The following is an 8,567-nucleotide window of genomic DNA, read 5'->3' as shown; positions in this document are numbered from 1 at the left end:
GGGAGGGAGGGAGGAAAGAAAGAAAGAAGGAAGGAAGGAAAGAAGGAAAAGAGAGAGAAAGAGAAAGGAAGGCAGGCCAACAATAACAACAAAAAACCAAGGGTGGAAATTTCATTTGATTAACAAAATTCCTTAGGTCTTGCACACCTAAATTTGAGGATTGCAATTCATCTCCACCATGTAAATTACCTACAGTAAAGATGCCAACCACTTTACCAATAAAACATACTGTGATTCATTATGAAGTATGGCCAGCTGGGTTAGTATTAAAGGACACAAGAATTCCTCAATATGAGGAGAGGGCAGTGGTGTAGGAACAGAGACCAGTATCCCAGTCCACAGCTTCTGTGTAGTCATTAATATTGTTTTTCTTGTCTTTAAAATGTGGGATTGAACTTGATTGATAATTCCAAAAGCATGAATTTTAGGGGGTACAAGGACAAACATTTTTAAATTTTAGTAATTATATATGTAAATGTATGGATTAGAATATATCACCAAGACTACCATCTGTGGACTCACGGAATGCCTTATCCACGGTCATGATATTCCATATAGCATTGCCTCTGACCAAGGCACTCATTTTACAGCTAAAGAAGTGTGGCAGTGAACTCATGTTCGTGGAATGTATCGGTCTTACCATGTCCCCCATCATCCTGAAGCAGCTGGATTGATAGAACAGTGGAATGGCCTTTTGAAGTCACAATTACAATGCCAATTAGGTGACAATACTTTGCGGGGCTGGGGCAAAGTTCTCCAGAAGGCCATGTATGCTCTGAATCAGCATCCAATATATGGTACTGCTTCTCCCATAGCCAGGATTCACAGGTCCAGGAATCAAGAGGTGGAAAGTGGAAGTGGCACCACTCACCATCACCCTTAGTGACCCACTAGCAAAATGTTTGCTTCCTGTTCCTGCGACATTACGTTCTGAGATCTTAGTCCCAGAGGGAGGAACACTGCCACCAGGAGACACAACACAATTCCATTAAACTGGAAGTTCAGATTGTCGCTTGCACACTTTGGGCTCCTCCTACCTTTAAGTCAATAGGCTAAGAAGGGAGTTACAGTGTTGCCTGGGGTGATTGACCCAGACTATCAAGATAAAGTTGGTCTACTACTCCACAATGGAAGTAAGGAAGAGTGTGCGTGGAATACAGAAAATCCTTTAGGGTGTATCTTAGTATTACCATGCCCTGTGATTAAGGTCAATGGGAAACTATAATAGCCCAATCCAGACAGGACAACAAATGGCCCAGACCTCTCAGGAATGAAGGTTTGGATGACTCCACTAGGAAAAAAACCATGACCTGCTGAGGTTCTTGCTGAAGGCAGAGGGAATACAGAATGTATAGTAGAAGGTAGTCATCAATACCAGCTATGACCACATGACCAGGTGCAGAAAATGTTAATTGTCATGAGCATTTCCTCCCTGTTTTGTTAAGAACATTTTTGTGCATGTATATACTTGTACTATGAAAATATCTTTATTTTATTCCCTTTTTCCTTTATCACGTGACATAAGATTTATTGACTTCATTTCAGCATTTAAGTATTGTTAACTTTATGTAATAGTATTTGGGTTGGGGATTGGTGAGTTTCTGGTTGTATGAAGGATAGTTGTATTATGTTGGGCATAATTATGACCTTATTATTGTCTTTATTTGAAGATCATGTATGATTTCAGGAGATGTGTATGGGTTCAAGTTGACAAGGGGTGGACTTGTGATGGTTAGTATTGAGTGTCAACTTGATTGGATTGAAGGATGCAAAGTATTGTTCTTGGGTGTGTCTGTGAGAGTGTTGTCAAAGGAGATTACCATTTGAGTCAGTGGACTGGGAAAGGCAGACCCACCCTCAGTGTGGGTGGGTACAATCTAATCAGCTGCCAGCGAGGCCAGAATAAAAGCAGGCAGAAGAACATAGAAAGATTAGACCCATTTAGTCCTCTGGCCTACATCTTTTTCCCATGCTGGATGCTTCCTGCCCTTGAACATTGAACTCCAAGTTCTTCAGCTTTGGGACTCGGACTTTCTTTGCTCCTCAGCTTGCAGACGGCCTATTGTGGGACCTCACCTTGTGATAGTGTGAGTCAATACTCCTTAATAGACTCCCCTTTATATACACATCTATTCCATTAGTTCTGTCCCTCTAGAGAACCATATATATATATGTGTGTGTGTGTGTGTGTGTGTGTGTGTATTTATTTATATAAAACTAGCACATGAAACCTGTGATTTCCCATATATTATTGCCTGGATGTTCCTCTCTCAGGCATTGGTAATGCAAATCATAAAAGCACTTGAATTATAGGGTTGTGCATAATGAGTACAGGATCCAGGAGCCTGATCCTCAGCCATAATTGCTCAGAAGTAAGGTTAAAGCAGGTGTTGTTCATCTATAACTCAGATTCTTATTCCCTGAATTTCTAGGCACATCATTATATTCTATCAGTAATATGTCAAACTATCCTCTTCAAAAGTTGACAATCAATTAGTGCAAAAAGGCTGTATTCATGAACATAAGTATGCTTAGAAAAGGCAGACAATTTATCTTTGCCTTGTTCAACTAAATACACACGTGACTTGGATTTCTCAGTGCTGGCTAAGCAGCTGCAGGTGCTAGACCCTGGACATGCCTGGCTTCAAAGCCCTGCTCTGCTTCTCACTAGCTCTGTGACCTCTGGCAAGTTGCTGAACCTCTTTAAGTCTCAGTTTCCTCATCTGTAAAATATGGGGGATGCCAGTAAATACCTCATGAAGTCTTCATTGGGATTAAATATATGTTAAAGCTCTTAGATCTGTACCTGGTACATGGTAAGCCCACTATACTTGTTACTTTTTAAATAAGTTTTAAGAATGTTTTCATTGATGTACAACCTCCAATTTAGCAACAAGTTAGTGGTTGATCATAAATGGCTTCAATACTTTCACTGAGAAACCTATTTTCATAACTAGATTCATTATATCTTATAATCCATTGTTAATTTTTATGTCTTAATAGCATTCTTTTGTTTTCATTAACTTATTTTAACAGTTATCCTACATTTTTGGCAAGTAATACAGGTTTTCATTCATGGAAGTGATATAAACTTTCATTTAAAAAAATATTTTAAGGCTGGGCTCACACCTGTAATCCCAATATTTTGGAAGGCTAAGGTGGGAGGATTGCTTTAGGCCAGGAATTTGAGACCAGCCTGGACAACATAGGGAAACCCTATCTCTACAAAGACATTTTTTAGAAAATTAGCTGGGCCTGGTGGTACACACCTATAGTTCCAGCTCCCTGGGAAGTCGAGGTGGGAGGACCACTTGAGCCCAAGAGTTCCAGGCTTTGGTGAGCTATAGTCATGCCACTGTACTCCATCCTGGGCAATAGAGCAAGGCCCTGTCTCAAAGAAAGAAAGAAAGAAAGAAAGAAAGAGAGGCAGCAGCAGGAGAAAAAAAGAGAGAGAGAGAAAGAAAGAAGAAAGAACGAGAGAAAGAAAGAGAAGGAAGGAAGGAAGGAAGGAAGGAAGGAAGGAAGGAAGGAAGGAAGGAAGGAAGGAAGGAGAGAGAGACAAAGAAAGAAAGAAAGGGAAAGAAAGAAAGAGAAAGAAAGAAAGAGAGAGAAAAGATATTTCAGTTTAAAAAAAGAGTGATTCCATATAAAGAAAACTATTAGGTAAAACATTGTACGAGGGATACCCCACTACACCTAAAACCATGGAGCTGCTACAAAGACTGGAGTTTGGAAACTCTGAACTAGCTGCTGCCTAAGCCTGCTTTCCCTTCTAGCATGCTATGACTTCACAGTCTGCTTATTTTTATTCTGAAAGATCTTTTGTAGTGTTTTATAGTATTTAATTACTTGTGGCTGGGAAATAGACGAAAAGTTTAAAAGGAAAGGAAGAAATACTATTTCATTAACCTATAAAGTAGTATTTCTCAAACTTTAGCATGCATACAAATTACCTACCCAGTCTTCTTAAATGCAAATTCTGATTTAGCAGGTCTAGGGTGAGGCCCAAGGGTTTGCATTTCTAGCAAGCTTCCAGGTAATGCTGATGGTGCTGGTCTAAGGACCACACTTTGATTTGATTAGGCAGGAACTAGAAGTATATATAGAAATATATATAGAGAGAGAAAAACATGTATAGAAATATATGTGTGTATATACACACACACACACATATACATATATAGCGAGAGAGAGAGAGAGCGAGAGAGAGACAGAGACAGAGACAGAGACAGAGAGACGGAGAGAGAGGAGTGCGTGATGTGCTCATGTGCCAGGCTTTCCGATTAATGACAGCCCCATTTCACTGAAAGCAGCAAAAGAAATATGTTTCCCAAATCTCATGAGGCATTTACAAACAATATTTCTATCTACCTGGAAATTCTAGGACATTCAACTGAAACAAATCAGAACTAATAAGAGGACTCAGTTATACAGCCATCAGTAGAAAAAATACTCCATTTCCTATAAGCCAGTAAGAAGTCGTTAGAAAACATAACTACATATGAGTATGGGGGAAGAAGGAGGAATAAGGGGAAAGAAGTTTCACTGACAATAGCAAACAAAATATAAAAATCCTAAGGCTTTGCTTAGTCAAAAAAAAAATGCAGGAACTATAGGAACAAAATAACAAAATTAAAATTTACGGTATAACTATATACAAAAGAGTGAAATTGGACTGTTACCTTACCACGAACAAAAATTAACTCAAAATGGATCAAAGACCAAAATGCAAGAACTAAAACTAAAATTCTTAGAAGAAAATATAGGGGAAAACTTAATGACACTGGATTTGGCAATGATCTCTTGTATATGATACGAAAAGCACAAGCAACAAAATTTAAAAATAGATAAATTGTACTTCATTGAAATTTAAAACTTCTGTGCAGCAAAGGATTCAATCAAGAGTGAAAAAGCAACCACAAAATGAGAAAATAGTTACAAATCACATGTCTAATAAGAATATCATATATTCTGATATAATTTCCAGAGTATATAAACAACTTCTATAACCTAACAACAACAAAACCTGATTAAAATGGGCAAAGGACTTGAATAGACACGTCTCCAAAGAAGATATACAAGTGGACAATAAGCACATTTTTTTAAATGCTAAAATCACTAATCATTAGGGAAATGCAAATCAAAACCACAATGAAATATTGTCCATGAGGATGGCTACCATTAAAATCAAAAGAAAAAAACAGAAAATAAGCATTGGCTAGGATGTAAAGAAATTGGAACCTCTATGCACTATTTGTGGGGGTATAAAATGGTGCAGCCAATATGGAAAACAGTATGGCACCATTCCTCAAAAAATTAAGCACAGAATTACCATAAGATTCAGCATTTCACCTATGGGTATATACCCGCCAAAAATCGAAAGCAGGGACTAGAAGAGATATTTGTATACCCATGTTTATAGGAACATTAGTCACAATAGCCAAAAGGTGGAACCAACCCAAGTAACCATTGATAGATGAATGGATAAAAATGTGGTATATACATAAAATGTGTATGTATATATGTATACACACACACACATATATAGCGCCTTTAAAAAGAAGGAAATTATGACACATGTTACAACATGGATGAACCTTGAAAACACTATGCTAAGTGAAAGAAACCAGTCACACACAAAAAAAGTACTGTATGATTCCATTTCTATGAGGTACCTAGAGTAGTCAAATTCAGAGACCAGAAAATAGAATGGTGGACGCCGGGGGCTGTCAATAGGGGGAAAATAGGGAGTTCTTGTCTCATGGGTACAGAGTCTCAGTTTGTGATGATGAAAAAGTTCTAGAGATGAATAATGGGGATGATTGCCCATCATTGTGAAGGTGCCTAAAGTCACCTAATTGTACACCTGACAGTGGTCAATATGATAACTTTTATTATATACATTTTCCCACAATTTTTTAAGGAACATAGCTGAAGACTGTAATAAATAGATAGATCCAGTGTTGGTAAAGTTACAAGGCATGTAATACTCTTATATTATCAGTGAGGGAGGAGTGGAAGAGAGATAAATTGGTACAAATTTCTGAAGGATAATGTGACAATATAATTTTGCCTACCTTTTAACCTAGAAAGTTTATTATTGGGTAAATAAGATGTGCAAAGATTAGGCGAAAGAGCAATCCATAACAGTGCTATTTATAAGAACAAAAACATAAAAACTTCTTAAATGTCCAAAACTATGGGATTGGGTAAGTATGGCACATCAGCTGTGAAATAGAATAAATGCATTCTATTAAAATGATATTTAGAAGAATATTAAATGATTTGGAAGTGTACACACAATTTAGTGGTTAGAAAAAGCACGTTACCAAAAGTAGGTACAACATACATGTACAAAACAATGACTAGTAGTGTATACCAAAATATTAACAGTGAGTATGTAGGGAAGTGTATTCTAAGTTATTTTTCTTCCTTTTGCCTATCTATATTTTCTATCTTTTTTGGGTAAGGAGCTTTTATTACTTTGGGATCAAGAACTAAGTAACTTTCCGGCCAGGCGGGGTGGCTCACACCTGTAATTCTAGCACTTGGGGAGGCCAAGGCAGGCAGACCACTTGACCAGGAGTTGTAAACCAGCCTGGCCAACATGATGAAACCCCGTCTCTACTAAAAATACAAAAAAATTAGCTGGGCATGGTGGCAGGTGCCTGTAATCTCAGCTACTTGGAGCCTGAGGCAGGAGAATTGCTTGAACCAGGGAGGCAGAGGTTACAGTGAGCCAAGATGGAGTCACTGCACTCTAGCCTGGGTGACAGAGCAAGACTCTGTCTCTAACAACAACAAAAAAAAGTAAGTAACTTTTAAAAATAATTTTTTACAACCCTGTCACCTGGATAAATCTTGGGGAAAAAGGCTCTAATCATTCATTGGTCCATAATGGGAGATATCCATTTGAAATTATTTAAAATGTTTAAGCAGTGAGAAAACTTAGAGAGGAAACTCTAAGATGCTCTTTCTCTTTTTAAAATTAAGAAACAACGTATACAGACTTATAAGTACACTGAAAAACGTGGCTATATTATTTCAGATTCAGTTTGGCTGGCAGTAACAGTAGTTTGGCACACAGGTTTGTATTCACTTAAGCAAAATTTCTAGAGTTCTGCAGCTAGGGCTGAAGCGGTGTCCCACGGTATCTCAAGGAGCAGAGTTTTGTCTTGTTGCTTTACTATCCTCAGCATTTAGCATTTAGCTCATGATCTAGCACAGCTGTTGGAGCTCCAGCCATCACATCTGAGAACTGGAAGCAGAAAGAGAGAATTCCCACCCTCTCCCTTTAAGGACACTTCCTGGAAGCTACTCACAACGTATCTGCTTACACGCTAATAACCAGAACTCTGTCACCTAATTGAACAGGAAGGGAAAGGAGGTCAGAGAACACAGTCTTTACTGCATGTGACCTGTGCTCATCTAAAAATCAGAGTTTGGTTACTAAGGCAGAAAAGATCTCAGGGTACAGCTTTCTGTCTCTGCAGCTGCCTCACTACCTACAGGACTGGCAGTAGATTGGAATAATGTCTCTCCTACACTACATTCACCCAGCAGAGAAAGGTACATCAGAACTCTTACTCATTCTGACTGCGGAGAGTGGGAAAAATCACCACGCTCTTCAATATGGAGTTTACTTAAACATTCTATTTGCTAAAGTTTTAAATTAGAATATATTTATACAATGTTACAATGAAAGAGATGCAAACAGCAAGACAATTCAACTAAAAAAAAAAAAACTAGAGGATCTCTTCTCCATAAATATCCAGTACAAGCTTTTATAACCTCTTCTGATAATCACTTTTTACATGATTATATTCTTTAAGATGTATGCACAGAATTATAATCACTGTGCAATGCTATTATATTTTTTCACCTATTGCTATTTAAAATATGCTCTCTGCTCTCTCATATGTCCATATTGTCAATGTACCTACCATTTTCATGCCAAGATATTGAATCAATGTAGCAATTGTACCTATGTTACCGATTAGAGGACATTTTCATGACTTCCAGTTGGTTTTGTGTTTGTTGTTGTTTTGTCACACAAATAGAATAGCTATAAACGTCTTAGTGCAAATAAGCATTTCATTCTTCTAAGAACTTCTTTAGAATAAATTGTCAAACATGGGATTATCAGAGCAAGGACTAAGGCCAATTTTGTGGCTCCTATGTGAACTATATTCTCTCCAGGAAATTCTCTAATCATCAAGGTATTCGCATTTTTCAGTGTTGCTATTTTGTCTTCAGCCCTGCCAAATATAAATTTCTACCACATTTAATGGTTTCTAATTTACTGGAGATACAGTAATATGAACTAACTCACTTGAGTCAGAGTATATTTAAATGTTTTTTAAGCTGAACATCATTGATGTTTGTTTGCTATTTATGTTTTTAATCCCTTCAAGTCATATATCCATTCCTATTTTGCAATCTGACTACAATTAGAAACTGCTGTTGTAAGCTTACACCAGTTCCTCTTATCTTCTGAACCCCAAAATGTATATCTTATCATTTTTATTATGAATGATTTTCCTTTCTGTTGCTTTTCTTCCCCCCGT

Source organism: Rhinopithecus bieti, unplaced genomic scaffold (assembly GCF_001698545.2).
Source record: "Rhinopithecus bieti isolate Rb0 unplaced genomic scaffold, ASM169854v2 scaffold_26504, whole genome shotgun sequence".
Lineage (NCBI taxonomy): Eukaryota > Metazoa > Chordata > Mammalia > Primates > Cercopithecidae > Rhinopithecus > Rhinopithecus bieti.
This window is presented reverse-complemented; position numbering follows the sequence as displayed.